A 19,775-nucleotide genomic window follows, 5' to 3' on the forward strand; every position below is an offset into this window, starting at 1 on the left:
CTATTGGAAATTTCAGTTTGACCAATACCATGTTTTACCTTTTTTTAAAACAATGTAATAATTTGGGAATGTCTATAGTCTCTGATTTGCTGGGGTCCACAGCAGTCTCTGCTGTCTTATACTTAATCCACTTCAAAGGGCTTGGAGGCATATCAGACTTCATTTTTTATTTTTTTTCAGAGCAGAAGACAAGGAGTCTAGTATTCAAGGGGATTGGTTCTAGGAACACTATTATCACTGCCTGTATGAGTGTGCATGTGTGTGTGTGTATGTATGTGTGTGTTTATGATTTGTAGTGACTTGTAATATTTTGGGTGTTTTGTCCTAAGAAATATAAAAACAATATCCTACATAAATCTCCTATAGAAATAAAGAATGAGAATTGAAATTTTTAGCTTAATCCATATACTCAGCAAATACATATACAGAGACTAAATTATGCATATTAAAAATAGACAATATTTTGAACTACTCAATGAATTTTCAAAGAATCTAAAGAAATATGTATTTATTACTAAAGTTCCTTCTCTGAATATAAAAGTTTCATTATTTAGCCAATTTTAAGTCTATGCTATTACATATTTAACTGTATTTTACTATGTTAAAGAAATGTTTCTGTATAATTCAAAAGAAATGTTTCACCACAGTGTTATTATTCCTTCTTGATAATTTTGTTGATTGCAAAAGAGGTCCCCTCCATGAAATGTAAAATTCTCCAGATCTTGTTTTCTAACTTTCCCTTCCAACAGAGCCAGGGGATGGGAGAGTCCTGCTCATGGCAGCACACAGGCTGTCAACACAGGGCTGAGAACAGCGCAGGCCCGTCTTCCCTCCTGCTTCCTCATGTATTATTAAAGCCAGCAACGCTTCAGGATTGTGAACACAGCTGACCATCCTCCAACAAGGAATTCAATTCGCAAGCTTCTGAATGTTCACCGATGCTCTCTGCTGCCTGCACATGGCAGATATAATTGGCAAACTGAATGAAGAATTTCCTATTCTTACGAGGCAGTATTCCAGACAGAAGATAAGAATAGCCTGAATAGCGAGGCTGGCATGGGAAAGGGGCTCTGCTTTTCGTATAACTCTTATTATGAAGATGCAAATTTTCTCTCAACCAGAAATGCTGCTTGTGGCTGCTCAGCAGACATTCCATTCAGTCTGATAAGCACCTCATCACTCTATTGATGCCTTTAGAAGGCAGACATTCCTTTAACTGTTAACAGTTGTGTCCTCAGTGTCTTATTTTTCAATATTTTCCAATGCCATTTTGAGATAATAAACAATATCTTCTCAGAATTGTCTATGGTAATATATTTACAAATATTTGTAATTCATATCCTCAGTGTTGTATTATTTATATATTCAAAATACTACATCCAAGGATGTCTACCACTCAATGTTTATTTAATGGAAACCTAGGTTAGTAAAACTGAATATCATCATTGGATCCGACCCACACTTTGATTCCACAAAAAGGATCAGTAAATATCTATGAATCATTCTGACAAGTTGGTATATAACCATTTTTTTGAAAGGAATTCGGTTGATGTGTTTGCAAATGTTTATGTGTTACTTTATATATTTTTCTTATAAATATAATTCATTTGTTTAAAGAGTCATATGCTGTGCATATATGATGTAAAAATAATCACAAAACTTTTACAAGGAAAATGAAATATCTGCCCCACACTTGACTTTCACCCTCCAAGTTAATCCCTCAGTGTTACCATATAGTTTAGTTCATTCTAGACACAGTCAAATGCAAATAAATTTTAAAAATAGGCACATAATTATTGACACCTATTCAGTTTACAGACATTTTTTCACTGCTACCACTTTTGAAATATGACAATTAATAATCAAGTTGACAACTACATTTACTATTAGCATAATTGCTGAATTTTTTATCATTATATGAAAAGCCACTATACAGATATGAATACAGTGGCTACAGAAAGGTTATTCTCTTATTCTTGAACTCACTGATCATTCAAGACCACAATATGTGCTGCCTGCCAACTATGGCACAGAACTCAGCTAAACCTTTCTGAAGTGCAACTTCTGCCATTATAGACCTCAGAGCCAGAGACGACATGACTAGCTTGATATTTAGCATGTGTGTTTACGAGCCTTTGAGTAATCTCCAACTCCTGGTGACCCTATAAGTGAATGATGTCCATAGTGTCCTGTCCTCAACAGTCCAACTCAGCTACTGGACTCATGCTTATGGCTAACTTATGAACTCAATCCATCTCATATTTGGTCTTCCTCTTTTCCTATTGCCTTTTGTTTTCCTGAGCATTGTTGTCTTTTCTAAAGAACCTGGCAATCTCATGCTGTGCCAGCATGCTAGGTTTCTTCTTAGGTTATCTCACTGGCCTCCTCTCTGCCCCCTTCACTTTCTTCTTCTCTGTGTCTGTGTTCCCTCTTCCCATCTCCCTGCACACACTCCTTTCTCATCCTCAGTGAATCTCTGTACCCACAGGCAGATGTTTCCTTTGTCTCCTCTCTATCTTCCTTTACCTCTGCTTAGCTTCCTTTTTTCTCACTCCCCCTAGCTCTCTGACCACCCTCTTCTCCTTCTGTCCTTTTCTTCTTTTTTCCTTCAGTCTCACTCTTCAGCAACACACCTTCTCCCCATCCTCTCCTCTCTGTTTCCTCTGCTTGCCGCTCTCTTTTCTTAGTAAGTGACTACCCACTTGCTGGGCACAGTCCTGCCCTCCTCTGCACCTGGTCCACAGCAACTTGCACTTCAAGCCTGAGCATATGGTAAATGCTACTTGTTAGAAAGCTCTCCATCTCCTTTAACTAAATGTAATACATTTTTACACTTAATCTCATATTCTCTTTCATTTCTGCCTTAAAACTCTCAACTCACGTACAATTATGTTCAAAAATGTTTTCCTCAAATTTTTGAATAGGAAACAAATTCACATAATTTTAAAATATATTTTATCAATTTTAGAGGGAGGGGGAGGGAGAGGGAGAGGGATACAGAGAGAAAAAGAAACATCCATCAGCTCCCTCTAGCACAACCTCTGATTGATCAGGGATGGAGCCCAATGTGCTCTGACCAGGAATCAGACCTGTGAACTTTTGGTGCCTGAGATGATGATGCTCAACCAATGGAGCCACACTAACCAGGGCACTCATATAATTTAAAAAAAGAATAAAAAGTAATACAGTGGAAAATCTTTCATATATCCTGTTCTCCACTAGTCTAATTACTACACATCCTCCATACCACCATTCTCCAATGGAAGCTCTAACACATTTATACTCCCATGAGCTATGTGAGAAGGTTTTAAGAGAGTAGTTATTTCCCCACAATTTTGTCAAGAGAAAGTGTAATCAAACTTAAATTTTTTATCAGTCTGATGAGTGTCTAATACCCTCTCTCTAAGACCTTTATCCTCCTTTTATTTATTTCCCTTACTTTAAAAACATACTCAGTCTTTCCCTATTTAAAACACAGGAAATATTTCTTAGCCTGATTTCTCTCTCTAGTGTTCACTTTCTTTGTCATTTTCCTTCACTTCCACACAGTCATTCTTGAGTCCATTCAATCTGATAAGCACCTCATCACTCTATTGATGCCTTTAGAAGGTTACCAATAACCTTCTACTTTACATATGCAGTGAACACATTCTGTACTTAGTTTGAGTCATTTTTCTGGAGCATTTGCCACTGACCATCATATTCTCCCCCCTGGAAACATTCTCTCATTGGATTTTAGGTTAGCTTTTGGGAAAACCTGTTTCTTCTCATCTACAAACTGCATCAATCTCTTTGGTAGGCTTTTAAAATCTCATTGACATTTATAATTAAGTAGACCCCAGGATTTACTCTTTGTTCTGTTCTTATTTTAAAACTTCTCCTGGTCAATTTTCTTTAGACCCATGGCTTCCAATGTACTAATCTGATAGCATTAATGTGTCCAAATGCTTATCTTCAACCCATCTTTGCATGCATTTACACCCACATAGTGTATTTGTATAATATAGAGGGTAAGAGGGAGAAAATATTATGCTAGGATTTAAATTGGTGTGAAAAATAGGTTGCAAAAATTATTAATAATAGGAAACATTGACTGCTTGGCACATGGCAAGGATTAAAGTACTGTATGTTACAGAGATTCTGTGATTAGACTATGAAGTATAGAGCAGGGCCTCATTCAAGCTTATAACTGCTTAGAAGTGAATGATGAAAAGATGACTGAATATTTAGTATTCTAGGGAAGGGTCATTTAAAGGCTTTCAGAAAGCTGAAAAGATGATCTTGTGGAAATATATATATATATATATATATATATATATATATATTCTGAAAAGATCTCTTGTGGGATTTATTGGACAGATTGGCTTGGAGAGCCACCTGGTGGTAAGAACATGTGAGCAAATGTGGAGTTTTCAGTGAATCTAAAATCACATCACATGAGGGGCATTCTACTTTACCTAGACAGATTAGGGCCAGAAGTATTAGGATCTGTCTAGACCCCATACAGGTTCTACTCTTATAACTGTGTTGCCCCAGCCTACTTGACTTCCCTTATGCATTTGCAGAATAATATATACTTATATTCTGATGGGTTTCTTTAATTTATCAACCTATCTACTTAGATTTGGTTCAAGGAATGCATAGAAGCAAGGTATGTAAAGACAAAACAAAACAGGAGAAAAAAATAAGTGTTGAGCTTATATAATTAGAGGGGCAGTGATGGGGTCAACAATGATACTTGCTGCTGCTACAAGACTCCCTCCCTCCTTTCATTTTTTCCACTCTCTGACTTGGTCTCAGGGTTATTATTAGTTAAAAGCAGGCTTCTTCTGGGTATATGTCAGAAATCTGCAGGGTTGTACATGAAACTACAGTGAGTCAGAAGACTGAAGAGAATTGCTTTTAAAATTTAAGATGGGGGATGAAGAAGGAGAAGAAGAAGGAGAAGAAGAAGGAGAAGAAGAAGAAGAAGAAGAAGAAGAAGAAGAAGAAGAAGAAGAAGAAGAAGAAGAAGAAGAAGAAGAAGAAGAAGAAGAAGCTTTTGCCATGCTGGTGGCTAGTGAACTATGGCTTTGCTCTATTCCAGAGTGGAATGCTTCACAATCCAGAACCCAGGCTGAAGGGAAAGCCCTGATCTGAACCACACTATTCTTGCGGCAACGGAAAAAGATGAAGAGATTTTGAAGAAACTCTCATAGGCTCTTAAAGTTTCTTCTCAGAGCTAGCACTGGTCTCTTTTCCTCATATTTCATTGGACAAAGCATGTCACATGGCCAAACACAATATTGATGGAGATGGAAATATACTTTCATTGTAAGAATTGGCACTTAGATGCAATGTACTAAGGTGTATAATAAGTTTAACGTAATGTATTGCCTAAACCAGAACAATGTTGAGAGTAAAAGTGTTTTTTTTAATAATTAAGCTAGGACAATAAGTGTAAACTGAGATTTTTCTGGCATACTTAGATATAGTGTCACCTTCCTCTTATAGGAAAAAAATGAGGAGCAGAATATTGAGAATAATTGAGTTGATCAATTGAGAGATCACACATGGATGCATACACCCATGTTGAAGGAAGCAAGGAAAAGCAGGGAAGAAGGTGGGCCAGGTCCTGTACATGAGGAAGTTGGACATTAGCTGCAGACTGTGAGACCTCTTCTGAAATAAAAATCAAGACAAAGGACAATGAACTAAGTGTGGTTTGATTTGAATGATGCCTTGCATTTGAAAAGGTAAGTAATGATAAGTAAGTAATGCCATTTCTCTGGCCTCAGTGACTGAGTCACATTCCCTGGACTCAGGCATTAGTAGGAGTAGAGAGATGAGAGGAAAGAGAAGATCCTGTGCTGTTCAGAAATTGCAAGTGCTTAATATATAAACAGAGGCTTATCCAATGGTATTCCCCAAAGAGGGAAACTAGAGTAAGTTATGTTTAAGATGGATTAGAGAATTAAGAAAAATATAGAAAAGCAAAATGTAGTCTAAACATATTTTCTTATTTGTTATTTATTTATTTTTGGTTAATTCTCACCTGATGATATTTTTCTATTAAATTTTAGAGAGAGAGGAAGGGAGGAAGAGAGACACACATAGAAAAATATCGATATGAGAGAGACACACCGGTTGGTTGCCTCCCACATGAACCCTGACCAGGGCCGGGGATCATGCCTGAAACCAAGGTAAGTGCCCCTCACCTGAATCGAAACCAGGACCCTTCAGTTTGCAGGCCAATGCTCTATCTACTGAGCCAAACTGGCTAGGGCAACTTTGAATAACTTTTTTAGAAAAGTACCATTTGTGAGAAGGAATAATTTTGAATGAGAAAATTAAAATAAATTTTTTTCATTTAAAGTGCAGGACTTGATTTTAAAGAAGATACACTTAGTTATTTAATTAATTTATCTAGACCACAATTCATAGTTTTAAAGAGAAAATATGCATTTCAGATATTCTCACGACATCAGCTGTTGGCATTGAATGAAGCAAACTTTTGATCTTAACTGAGTCATTTTTTTTGGCCCCATTCAAAGGGCATGCCTAAATGAATAGAGCCTTGGGTGCCTTGAAAAGCATTACCCCTCTACCCACAATTGATGATTTACTAATTGTGGTATTTAATTATATCACTTCCTAAGACTGTAAGATTTTAATTGTTTTGCTGTCACTTACTTTTAACAAAAGTTAAGCAATCCAAAGAATTTACAATATTTCCTTAAATATCTGAATTGTTGTCTATAATCTATTTTTAAAAACAAGTGTTCTTAGGGATTCCTATTTCTGAAACATTGGAAATTATTTCTCTAAGGTAGATGTGCTAAATTATTGGCATAATGAAAATGTGCTATTTTAACCACAAGGTGGCAGAAGAAGCTAGGTACTCCATGTGCCTTTTCCAAATCACTTAAGTTGTTTCATACATTTAGTTTTGCCAAAGTCAGATGGAAGATGCTGGGAAAATATGTACTATGTGCCTTTGTTAAAGTAGCTGCATCTACAAGATAAGTGACTATAGAAGCAAGAGCGTAGGGAAGAAGTTAAACAACTAAATATTATTTTATATCCTAAATACAAACCCCATTCAAAAGGTTTTTTCAAAGTTGGTTTCTAGTACAAATTTAAGTGGGTCAAATAAATACTCTCTTAGCAGATTAAAAAGAAAAAAAAACAGACAGAAAACACATGGTCATATTTGGTGTTCTGCACTGTGAACCCAGAGGCTTTTTCTCTGCAATTTCTTCCTACGATCACACACAGATGCCTGAGGAGCTGCCACTAATGAAAGAATGGCACCTTGAATGTGCTATGAACATCTGTGCCAGTAGAGAGGTGATTATCTTCCTCCTTCCTCCTACCCAACCTGATATTGTTTCTGAAAACATAAAACATACACTTACCTTTGGACACTAATTCAAAGGAAGTAACATTGCCATATTAAGATAATGAAAGAGACTATAGTTATCATAACCACCAATATAGCCATATATATATGTGTGTGTGTGTGTGTGTGTGTGTGTATGTATATATATGTATATATATATACATATAAAGTAAACAATAACAACAAAAATATTCAAGATGTCATCTACTAGCATTATAATTCAGTTCATGCAAGGCAATGTTTCTCTGAAGAAATCATAATTGAATAATTGTATTGGTGTAAGTACCAATTTCTGTATTTTAATAACTTTCTGGTAATTGTATGGCTACAATGCAATTAAAACTTCCTCAAATGCCATTCAAGACACTTTCATTATCCGTTGTTCTTCTGCAATGCTTCTGTACATTTATCCAAACAAACCATGGCCTTTTATGCCACTGCCTTTGTCAAGACTATTCCTTCCTAGAATCTTCTTTCTCTGTTCCTGCAACTGGCAAGCTACCACTTCTCCTTCAAGAAATGATTCAGAGGTCATCTCTCTGAAATCTCTCCTGAATTCTGCCTTAAAAACATAAATTATCTTTTCCTCCGCTGAATCTTAGAATCATTGTTCCTGTTTTCATCACTTTGATCATGTAATTCTACCTGATTTGGTACATTTATGGCTACCCAAGGAGAGGAAACTCATTTCATGATCTTTCTATCTGTAAAGCCGGTTAGGGTGCTTTAAACAGAAGCCCTGAATGAAGAATGAAGTAGTCAACACACCCATAAACTCATGCAGGGCGTAGGTTAATTATCATTTACATTTGAAGATGACATTTATATTCAAAGATGACTATGATTTTAGAGTTTACTTATAGTTAATTTATTTTAATGTTAAATTCAGAAAAACCTTTAAAATGTATAAAAAATATAAAGCACCAACTATGGGACCATTATTCTTCAACTCCTGACATTCTCTGGGAAGTCATATATATGAAAGGATTCAGCATATGAAAACTGAAATTTAAATAGAATATCCTTTGAAGACTCTTTATTTCCAATAAAAACATATATTAAATGCATAAAATGTTAAAGGTGATTTGACTGGTATATCTTATAGTACAAAACATTTTATCTTTATCTCATGGACAGTAGACCTGATCTAGTTGTTCTAAAACCAAATTATCTCTTGGTTATTTATGCACTTAAAACAACAGCTTAGCTCAACCATTATGAGCGGTTTCATAAAAGGTAATTAAAGGCAAACATATTATATTTATATAATATAACATTATAAGTGGTTATCAGATTATACATACACAAATAAATGGGTACACCTGATAGAATATCAGTCCTGTAGTCAGAACAGAAAGCCACAGTAGCATCTATTCTAAGATAACTGAAGAGAAGACCTTGCATTTTTCATGTAAAATGCACCCAGAAGAGACTACCACAATAACGGTAGAACTCTGACATTGTGCAAACAGAAAATCATTTAGTATTCGTTCATAACTAGGGAGCAGACTGTACTGCCAAAGAAACTTGAGTCTCATAAGCTTATTGCTGTGTTTGGGCATATGTGGTCTGATATTTAATTTTTTTGCAGGGAGGGGAGCAGGGGCATTTAACATTTTGGCAAAGTAATCTATACCAACAATAGCATCAGTCATTTTCCTGAAAGGAATTTTTTTATGTCAAGAAAGGAAAGACACCAAAAGGCACCTAAGGATACAGGAGTTTGGGATTAGTATAAAGAATGTGGCCAGAGAAGTTTCAAATACTTCCACCTACTCTCCATCATTTAACATCTGTGCACATCTCTCTGTGTGTGTACATGTGTGTGTGTGTGAATCAATCATTATTTAGACTTTTATTCCTATAATAAATGAAAATGTAATAATTGAATGTGAACTACAAACTTCTTAAATGAAAACTTTAGAACTCCATCTAGAAAGCATACTTTTTGCATAAAATATAACACTACATATATAAACATCTTAAGAATAGTAAATTAGCTCTTCTTTAATATTTAATAGTCAATTGAATATATATTGAAAGTAGAGTTGATGGTTTCTAGTTGAATCATGTGAACTATTATCATAAATGTGGAAAATCTGAATAGTTCTGTGTTGAAAGTGAATTATTTTCTATGTTACACTTGAAAACCATAACTGTTCAGGTAACAATTCCAAGTGTTTTTTGAAATGTTTAAACTCCATTTCGAAAGCATACTTCAATGATATCAGAGGAATGATGGTGTGAGAGATCCCTTTAGTCTCTCAGCTTGAAGTTCCAATAATTTAACAGCTATAATTCAACAAGAATTCCCCAGTCAACACACAAATACATCTGAGAGATCTGCTCATTGAAACATTTAAAGGTGGGCAAGTGGGAGCAAAGTCGGAAGGCGAGAAGGGAGGAGAATTCAAAGGAGCCAAGGATGCTTTGTCTGGAGAGGGGAGGATAGGTTGTGGCTGGCACTCCTTTCAGCCAGGAGGAACAAAGAGATTTTGTAAGCATTCCTGCAGGAGTGGGCAGTAGGAGCTGTAGCTGAGCCCAGTGACCTTGGCAGGGTCAAAGCACAGGGGTGTGGCCAATGTTATCTGGCAATTAGCATTCCAAGCTAAGGCACCTGGCTGCTTTCCTTTAATTTCCAAGAGCTCCTCTCCCCTCACCCTTCATGTCCAGTTGGAGAGCACATTATCTGCAAACCCAAGAAATGATACTACTATGGGTCACAAAAACTAGCCTCAGCAAATTCAAGAAGACTGAAATTATAGCAAGCACATTTTCTGACCACAATGCATTGAAATTAGAAATCCACTGCAGAAGCAAAGAAACCCACAAACATATGGATATTAAACAACATACTACTAAAAAAAGACTGGGTCAAAGAGGAAAGGTGAGATCAAAAGATATCCTGTATAATAAAAGCCTAATATGCTAAGTGTCCGACCATTGTTTGACCAGTCACTATGACGTGCACTGACCACCAGGGGGCAGATGCTCCAACCTGTAGGTTAGCTTGCTGCTGGGGTCCGGCTGATCAAGACTGGGTGAGATTGCCCTAACCAGTTTGGCTCAGTGGATAGAGCATCGGCTTGCAGACTGAAAGGTCCCAGGTTCGATTCTGGTCAAGGGCATGTACCTTCGTTGTGAGCACATCCCCAGTGGGAGGTGTGCAGGAGGCAGCTGATCCATGTTTCTCTCTCATCGATGTTTCTAACTCTCTATCCCTCTCCCTTCCTCTCTATAAAAAAGCAATAATATATATATATATATATATATATATTTTAAAAAAAGACTTGGTGAGATGGGCCAGACATGCCCTTTAGCCCTCCTGCAGTCCCTCCCCTGCACTGATCATGCACTGGCGAGGTCCCTCGGCCTGGCCTGCATCCTCTCGCAATCTGGGACCCCTTGGCCGGATCCGCATAGGCCAGGCTGAGGGACCCCACGGGAGCATGAATGCTAGAAAGTATAGAGATAAATGAGAATGACAATAGGATATATCAAAACTTCTGGAATGTAATGAAAGCAATAATAAAAGGGCAGTTTATATCATTAAAGGTCTATCTCAAGAAACAAAACAAAACAAAAAAATCCCAAGTAAACAACTTCACAGTTACAACTTATAGAATTAGATAAAGATCAAAAGCAGTGCACAACATTAGAAGAAAGGAAATAAAAAAAAAGAATAGAATAAAATAGAGAACAGAAAGAATATACAAAAAAATAATACAACAAAGAGCTGGTACTTTGAAAAGATTAAGAAAATTTACAACCCCTGGCTAGATTCAGTAGGGGAAAAAGAAAAGAAAGAAAATACTCTGATTAACAAAATCAAAGATAAATTACCACAAACATCACAAAAATACAGAGGATCATGCTAGAACACTATGAAAGACTTTTCACCACAAAATTCAATAACCTAGATGAAATGGACATTCCTAGGAATATATAATCTTTCCAGACTAAATCATTGAGAACTGAAAAATCTTTAGACTAATAAATATTCAGGAATTTGAAACAACAATCAAAAACCTCCCAAAAAATAGAAGTCCTGGACCATGTGGCTTCACTAGTGAATTCTAGCAAACTTTCAAAGAATATTTGATACATATCCTTCTCAAACTCTTCCAAAAAATTGAAGAAGAAGCAATCCTTCCTAACACATTTTATGAGGTCAACATAATCTTCATACCAACAAACTGGGAAGGATAACACAAAAATAGAAAACTATAGACCAATATGTCTGATGAATACAAGTGCAAAAATCCTAAACAAAATACTAACAAGTCAAATACAACAATACAATAAAAAAAATGATGAAGTGGTGCACATTCCATGGTTCAACATATGCAAATTCATCAATGTTGTACCCCACAATAATACAACAAAGCATAAAAACCATGTGATTTTGGCCCGCAGCTCGGGCTGCGCCTCCCCCCGGGGGCTGGTTCCTGCTGCAGGAGCCGCGGCGCCCAGAGGACACCGGCGTGACTGGCTGACCGGACGCCCGGACCTGGAGCTGCCATGTCCAGCCAGGTCCGCCTGGCCCGGGACCTAGGACCATGGTCCCCCTCTGCGCCCCTCGCCCTTTGCTCCCTGCTCTTCATGCCGGAGGGCTCCGGGCCGGCGGGGTCCCGGCGGGCTGGCCGCGCTCTGGTCCTTCCCGGGCGGCGCTGCAGCCACTGCCCAGGGACAGGGCTGAAAACAGACTGAGTCATTTTTCAGAGTTAAAAGACGATCCAGACAAGATGGGGACTCCTGGTTCTGGAAGGAAAAGGACACCTGTGAAAGACCGACTTTCTGCAGAGATGAAGCTCTGGGTAACATTGCCAGAGACGCAGCGGCAAGGCTGGCGGCAAAACGGGCTGCCCGGGCAGAAGCAAGAGATCTGCGCATGAGAGAGCTGGAACGACGGCAAAGAGAGTTGGATGAGAAATCTGACAAACAGCATGCTGAAAATTACACAAGACCTTCACCTTCATCTCGAAAGTCTACCTCAGCAACAACCCCTCTCGGTGGAAACTCATCCAGAGGAGAAAGCGGGGACACCAGCAGCTTAATAGATCCAGATACCTTATTACATGAACTGCGGGAGTCTTTGTCTGAAGTGGAAGAAAAATACAAGAAAGCCATGGTTTCTAATGCACAGTTAGGCAATGAGAAGAACAATTTGATCTACCAGGTAGATACCCTCAAGGATGTTATTAAAGAACAAGAGGAACAGATGGCAGAATTTTATAGAGAAAAATGAAGAAAAATCAAAGGCCTTAGAAAGGCAGAAACATATGTGTAGTGTGCTGCAGCATAAAATGGATGAACTTTAAAAAGGCCTTCGACAAAGAGATGAGCTTATTGAGAAACATGGCTTAGTTATTATCCCCGACGGCATTCCCATTGGTGATGTCAATCATGAACCAGTGGTTGGAGCCATCACTGTGGTGTCTCAGGAAGCTGCTCGGGTCTTGAAGTCCGCAGGAGAGGGTCCGCTAGATGTAAGGCTACGGAAACTTGCTGGAGAGAAGGAAGAGCTACTGTCACAGGTTAGAAAACTGAAGCTGCAATTAGAGGAGGAGCGGCAGAAGTGCTCCAGGGGCGATGGCACAGCGGCTGGTGACCTGGCCGGGCTGCAGAACGGCTGGGACTTGCAGATAAATGCAGAGAGATGCTAATAGACAAATTAGTGAACACAAGTTTAAGCTTTCAAAAGCAGAACAGGATATAACCACCTTGGAGCAAAGTTAGCTGGCTTGAGAGACAGGTGCTGAGATATAAAACTGCTGCTGAGAATGCTGAGAAAGTGGAAGATGAACTAAAAGCAGAAAAAAGGAAGCTGCAACGAGAGTTACGAACAGCACTGGACAAGACTGAGGAAGTGGAGATGACCAACAGCCACATGGCCAAGCGGCTGGGGAAGATGAAGGCCAACAGGACAGCACTTCCGGCCCAGCAATAGGGAGGCCACCATCTACCTGGGAGTTCTGGGCCCCACCCAGCGGGACTGACTTCTGCCCATTGACAAACCCCTCTCAGTACTGTTTGAGTTTTGTCATTAATATAGCCACCTTTGTATTTTATAATTTATGAGAGAATGAAATAGGTTTGAATCTTCATAAATAAACACTTTGTATTTTGTTTGTAGTTTAATTCTAGACTAAGAACTGGTCCATGCTATTTTTATTTTGGTTTTTTATTTCTGTAATCTTAGCATCAAGTTTACTCACCATTTGCCCCCAGCTGCCTCAGTGACTGGGCACTCGGAGGCCTCCGCCCGAGGAATTGGAGGACAGCGGTTCTGAGTGCTCACTGAGCTACTTACCGGAGACCTCAGAGAAAAATCAAGTGCCTTCTCCACAGTGCAGTTCTGACTTCAGTGATCTCCAGTGGTCAAAGACATGTACCCTCATGTCAGGTAGCATTTATATTTTAGTGAAAAAACAAATTCACAGGTGGGGAATATAAAATGTATATTTCACTAAAATGTATATTTTGGAGGAAAAAGCCCTTTTTGAACAATATTTAAATTTATATAAGAAAATGTTAGGGAAAAGATATGGGGAGTGTATATAACACTTGCTTTATTGCATGGGGCAGGGAAATCCAAGGCCTAATACTCTTAAAGTAAGAGGAGGGTCCTTATTCTTCAACATCAACTGTGCTGTATCTTTTAAGGTATTTCATCGGCTGCTTCTTTGTGGAATGAAACCTCAGATAAACTCAACTTGGGGGGGGTAAGGGGGGAAACAGACAGGTGGGACATCTGCCTGGAGAGTCTATAGAACATGCCCTTTGGCTGACAACAAACAAACAAACAAAACAAAACCATGTGATCTTATCATTAGATGCAGAAAAAGCATTTGGTAAGATACCACATCAATTTATGATTAAAATAAGATGGGTATAGAAGGAAAGCACCTCAACATAATAGAGGCCATATATGACATAATCTAAGCCAGTATTATACTCATGGTAAAAAAAAATGAAAGCGTTTCCTCTAAAATCAGGAGGAGGACAAGATGTCAACTCTCACCATTGTTATTGAACATAATTCTGAAAGTCCTAACCAAAGCAATTCCCATCAAAATTCCAATGACAATTTTAAAAGAAACAGGGCAAAAATACCTAAAAAGACCACAAATAGCCAAAGCAATCCCGAGGAAAAACAATAAAGTTGGAGTTATCACACTGCATGACTTCAAATAACACTACAGAGCAATGATAATCACAGCAGCATGGTTTTGGCAGAAAGCAGACACACAGATCAGTGGATTGGAATTGAGAGCCCAGAAATAAGATCACTTATATCTGTGTAAGTAATTTTTGACAAAGAAACCAAAAACACACAATGAAGAAAAGAAAGCCTCTTCAATAAATGGTGCTGAGAAAGTTGGCAATCCAGATGCAAAAGAATGAAAGTAGACTACAATTTGTCCCCGTGTACAAAAATTAATTCAAAATGGATCAGGCCTAAATAAAAGATCTGAAACAGTAAATTACATAGAAGAAAACATAGGTACTAAACTTATGGACCTTGGCATTAGAGAAGATTTTATGAGTTCTATCCAAAAGGCAAAGAAAGTAAAGGCAAAAACAAGTGAATGGGACCATATGAAACAAAAAGCTTCCGCACAGCAAAAGAAACCACCAACAAAACAAAAGGCAAACAACAGAATATGAGAAGATATTTGCAAACAGCTTCAACAGGGGTTAATATTCAAAATACATAAAGAACTCATAAAACTCAGCACCAAACAAATGAACAATCCAATTAATATATGGGCAGGAGACCTAATCAGACATTTCTCCCAAGAAGGCATACAAAGACCAGCAGAAAAATGGGCATTATTTTCATTACTTTTACACTGTAACAATTCTGGTTCATGGTAATTAGTATTGAACAGAAGAAAAAAAAACAATTGTGAACTAATAATACTTCTGTGGTCATTCTAACATCTCAACTATTTTAATTCTGGTTTCTGGTTGTTAGACTTGCAGCTAACCACATCAAGCAAGACTAATGCTTTAATAAACTCAGAAATATAATGTCATTGAATATTAAAAAAAGAAAGAAAAGATGTTTGACTTCACTAGCAATTAGGGGAATGCAAACCAAGTGAGATACCACTTTACACCTGTTAGAATGGCCATTAGCATCAAGACAAGTAATAAGTGTTGGAGATATTCTGTAGAAAAAGGAATACTGATACATTGCATGTGGGAATGTAAATTGGTACAGCTACAATGAAAATCTGTATGAAAGTTCCTCACAAAATTAAGAACAGAGTTAACATATGACTCAGCAATCTCTCTTCTGGGAATCTACCCCCAAAATTTGAAACATTTATGCACAAAGATATATGCATCCCTATGTTTACTGCAGCATTATTCATGGTGGCCAAGACATGGAAACGAAGGAGTGTCCTTCAATAAGGGATTGGGTAAGGAAGATAAGGCATACTACTCAGACTTAAGAAAAGATGAAATAGTACCATTGAGACAACATAGATGGATCTTGAGAATATTATGTTAAGCAAAATAAGTCAGAAAAAGCTAAGAACCATATGATTTCACTCATACATGGGATATAAAACTGAAACTTATGAACACAAATAGCAGTGTGGTAGCTGCAAGAGGGAAGAGGATAGAAGATGAGGGGGTCCTAATATATAGTGATGGGAGAAGATTGGACTTTGGGTGGTGGACACACAAACCAAATCATGCATCACAGAAATATGCACTTGAAACCTATATAACCCTATTGATAAATATCACCCCAATAAATTTAATAAAATAAAAAATTAAAATAGAAAGTATACTTTAAGCATAAAATTTAACACTACAAATATAAATTCCTAAAGCATAGTAAATTACCTCTTATTTAATTTTATCAGTAATTGAATGTATATGGAAAGAAGTAGGGTTAATGGTTTTTACTTGAATTACATGAAATACTAACTTAAAGGTAGAAATCTGAATAGTGAAGGTGAATTTATTTCTGTTACACTTGGGAAACATAGCTATTCAAGTAACAATTCCAAGGGTTTTCCAGTTTTGTTTTGTTTTAAAAACAGGACAGTATTTGTCTAAATAACTTCAAAATTACTTAAAAACTGGGGAAAAAAAGCAGACACTGAAATCATCTTAACTCTATTTCATTGATTTGAACTATATATAATTGTTTGCATCTACTATAACAAACTTAAATGGTCTTAAAAAAGAGGAATATGTCCTATTCTTTTTGTGTCATAATCTTGGACATAAACATTATGTAATATATTTTTAATTGAATTGAAACCAAACTTGTTTCTCCAATAACAGCAAAAAATAAAGTTCCATTATTTCTCTGGTCATACATATTTATGACACTGTAGAGGTTTTAGACTAGTGTCCATTAAATACATGAAAATCTGTAATAAAATTTTTCAAGCATTGAACAATATATTTCTCTACCTCACAGTATTTCTTGGCAATATAATCACAATTTGTTTTTAAAAAGTCTACATGATTTATCATGTATTTATGTCATTTGTCAATATAATAAAAATTTATAAAAAGCAATATTAAAAGTAGAAATGTTTTATTAAAATATCCACTAAAAGGAGATGGTGATTAAACATTTAAGCCCCAAAATATATGCTATGATGAATGGTTCTTATAAAAATTAATTTAAATATTTAAAATATACTTCATTATAGTAATTATTATTGAAATTATTGTGAGAAATAATAATGAGAATCTCCAGTTACTACCATGCCAAGATGATATTTATATTCTTAAGTATGTATATTTTCTGATAATTTTATACTTGGATAATTTTATTTTACATACATATTTTATCAATACTTTTTAAAAATATTTTTTATTGATTTCAAAGAAGAAGGGAGAGGGGGAGAGAGAGAAACATCAATGATGAGAAATAATTATTTATCAGCTGACTCCTCCACACCTCACACTGGGGATTGAGCTCACAACCTAGACTTCTGCCCTGACCTGGAATTGAACCACAAACTCCTGGTTCATAGGTCGACACTCAACCACTGAGTCATGCCAGCCAGGCTTATTAATACTTTTACCATTGAGTTTTCATCAATTTATTTTCCTAAGCACCAGAGACAAATTATTAATATTATTTTAAAAAAATTGTTGAAAGTATTACAGATGTCCCCTTCCTGCCCCCCCTCCCCATTGCTTCCCTCCACCCAGTTCCTGTCCCGCTTTAGGCCTTCACTACCCTATTGTCTGTGTACATAGGTAATGCATAAGTGCATATAAGATCTTTGATTAATCTCTTCCCAGCCCTCCTTCCCTCTGAGATTTGTCAGTCTGTTCCATGTTTCCATACCTCTGACTCTATTTTATCCATCAGTTTCTTTTGTTCATTAGATTTCTTGTTCATTAATTTTGTATTTTAGATTCAATTGTTGATAGATATGTATTTACTGTCATTTTATTGTTCATATTTTCTTCTTCTTTTCTTCTTCTTCTTCTTCTTTTTCTTCTTCTTCTTCTTCTTCTTCTTCTTCTTCTTCTTCTTCTTCTTCTTCTTCTCTTCCTCCTCCTCCTCCTCCTCCTCCTCCTCCTCCTCCTCCTCCTCCTCCTCCTCCTCCTCCTCCTCTTCTTCTTCTTCTTCTTCTTCTTCTTCTTCTTCTTCTTCTTCTTCTTCTTCTTCTTCCTCTCCTCCTCCTCCTCCTCCTTTTTCCTCTTCTTCTAAGAATACCCTTCAACATTTCATGTAATACTGGTTTGGTGGGGATGAACTCCTTTAGCTTTTTCTTGTCTGTGAAGCTCTTTATCTGACCTTCAATTCTAAATGATAGCTTTGCTGAGTAAGATAATCTTGGTTGTAGGTCCTTGCTATTCATCACTTTGAATATTTCTTGCCACTCCCTTCTGGCCTGCATAGTTTCTGTTGAGAAATCAGCTGACAGTCATATGGGCAGTCCCTTGTAGGTAACTAACTGCTTTTTCTCTTGCCATTTTTCTGTCTTTAGCCCTTGGCATTTTAATTATGATGTATTTTGGTGTGAGTCTCTTTGGGTTCCACTTGTTTGGGGCTCTCTGCACTTCCTGGACTTGTAAGTCTATTTCTTTCACCAGGTAGGGGTAGTTTTCTGTCATTATTTCTTCAAATGGGTTTTCAATATCTTGCTCTCTCTCTTCTCCTTCTGGCATCCCCATAATGTGAATATTGGTATGCTTGAAGTTGTCCCAGAGGCTCTTAACACTATCTTCATATTTTTGGATTAATTTTTCTTTGTGTTCTTCTGATTGCGTACTTTTGTTTCCTCGTATTCCAAATCATTGATTTGATTCTTGGAATCCTCTACACTACTATTGAATTCTTCTTTATTTCAGTTAGTAAATTATTCTTTATTCCAGTTAGTGTATGATTAATTTCTGACTGGTCCTATTGCATGTTTTTGCCATGCTCACTAAGATCCTTGAAAGTCTCACTTAGTCCCTTGACACTCTCATTAAGAGCCTTGAAGCACTCATTAACATCCTTGAGTAACCTTATAACCATTGTTTTGAACTCTGTATCTAGTAGTTTGCTTGCTTTTATTTCTTTCATTTGTAACATTTTTCTTTGTCTCTACATTTTGGCTGCTTCCCTGTGTTTGTCTCTGTATTACATAGAGCTTTTATGTCTCCCGGAATTGGTAGCATGGCCTTGTGTATTAGGTGTCCGATAGGGCCCAGTGTCTCAGTCTCCCCAGTCACCTGAGCTGGGAACTCTAGGTGCACCCCTGTGTGAGCTGTGTGCACAGTCCTGTTGTAGTTAAGCCTAGATTGCTGTTGGTGTCACTGGTAGGAACTGACCTCCAGGCCAATTGGCTGTGAGGATGACCTGTGTCTACAATGGAAGAGCTGATGTGCAGGAGACACCTTTATGGAACAGGATTTGCTTCAGTGGGGGCTTTGGAGCTCACTGAGTCTGCCCCTTGAGTGTGTTACTCATGGATGTTAAAGTTGTAATCTGGTATGGTCTGAAGCTGTCCACCAGGTGCACTTGTTCTGGGGATTCCCAGGAGGTGCAAAGTCAGCCACTGCCAGGAGCCACCCAGCATGAGATACAGAGAGATCTGCAGATGGCTGCTACTTGCATTGGGCTTAGAAGTGCCCAGGAAAGCCCCAGCTAAGAAGGAGGGCAGTTTGGTGCTAATGCCAGGTCTAGGGCCTCTTATTGATAAGTTTGGGGCATGCTGAACCATATCCTGCATGTTTGAGTGATTTTAGAAATGTCTGAAGCTTGATCTGGGACAGGTCATTTATATAGAAGAGCTGCTGCAAACTGAATGGGACAGGGTCTCAGGGAATCACCAGGGTGAAATGAACAGTGCCTAATGTTGATGGAAACTCAGACATGGCTGCCAGTAAGTTCTGCAACAGGGGAGGTCCC

At 37.5% G+C, this 19,775-nt stretch overlaps 1 protein-coding gene and 1 pseudogene across 5 annotated transcripts in view; one reads left to right on the forward strand and one right to left on the reverse strand.

Moving 5' to 3' along the window:
• Positions 1–19,775, reverse strand: part of ROBO1 (roundabout guidance receptor 1) — a 1,316,070-nt gene that overhangs the window by 1,029,897 nt on the left and 266,398 nt on the right. The window lies entirely within an intron of this gene.
• On the forward strand, positions 12,127–13,331 carry LOC308241870 (leucine-rich repeat flightless-interacting protein 2-like; annotated as a pseudogene). The gene has a single exon. The product of its transcript is annotated as a leucine-rich repeat flightless-interacting protein 2-like (transcript).

Source organism: Plecotus auritus, assembly GCF_963455305.1.
Source record: "Plecotus auritus genome assembly, chromosome: 2".
Classification (NCBI taxonomy): Eukaryota; Metazoa; Chordata; class Mammalia; order Chiroptera; family Vespertilionidae; genus Plecotus; species Plecotus auritus.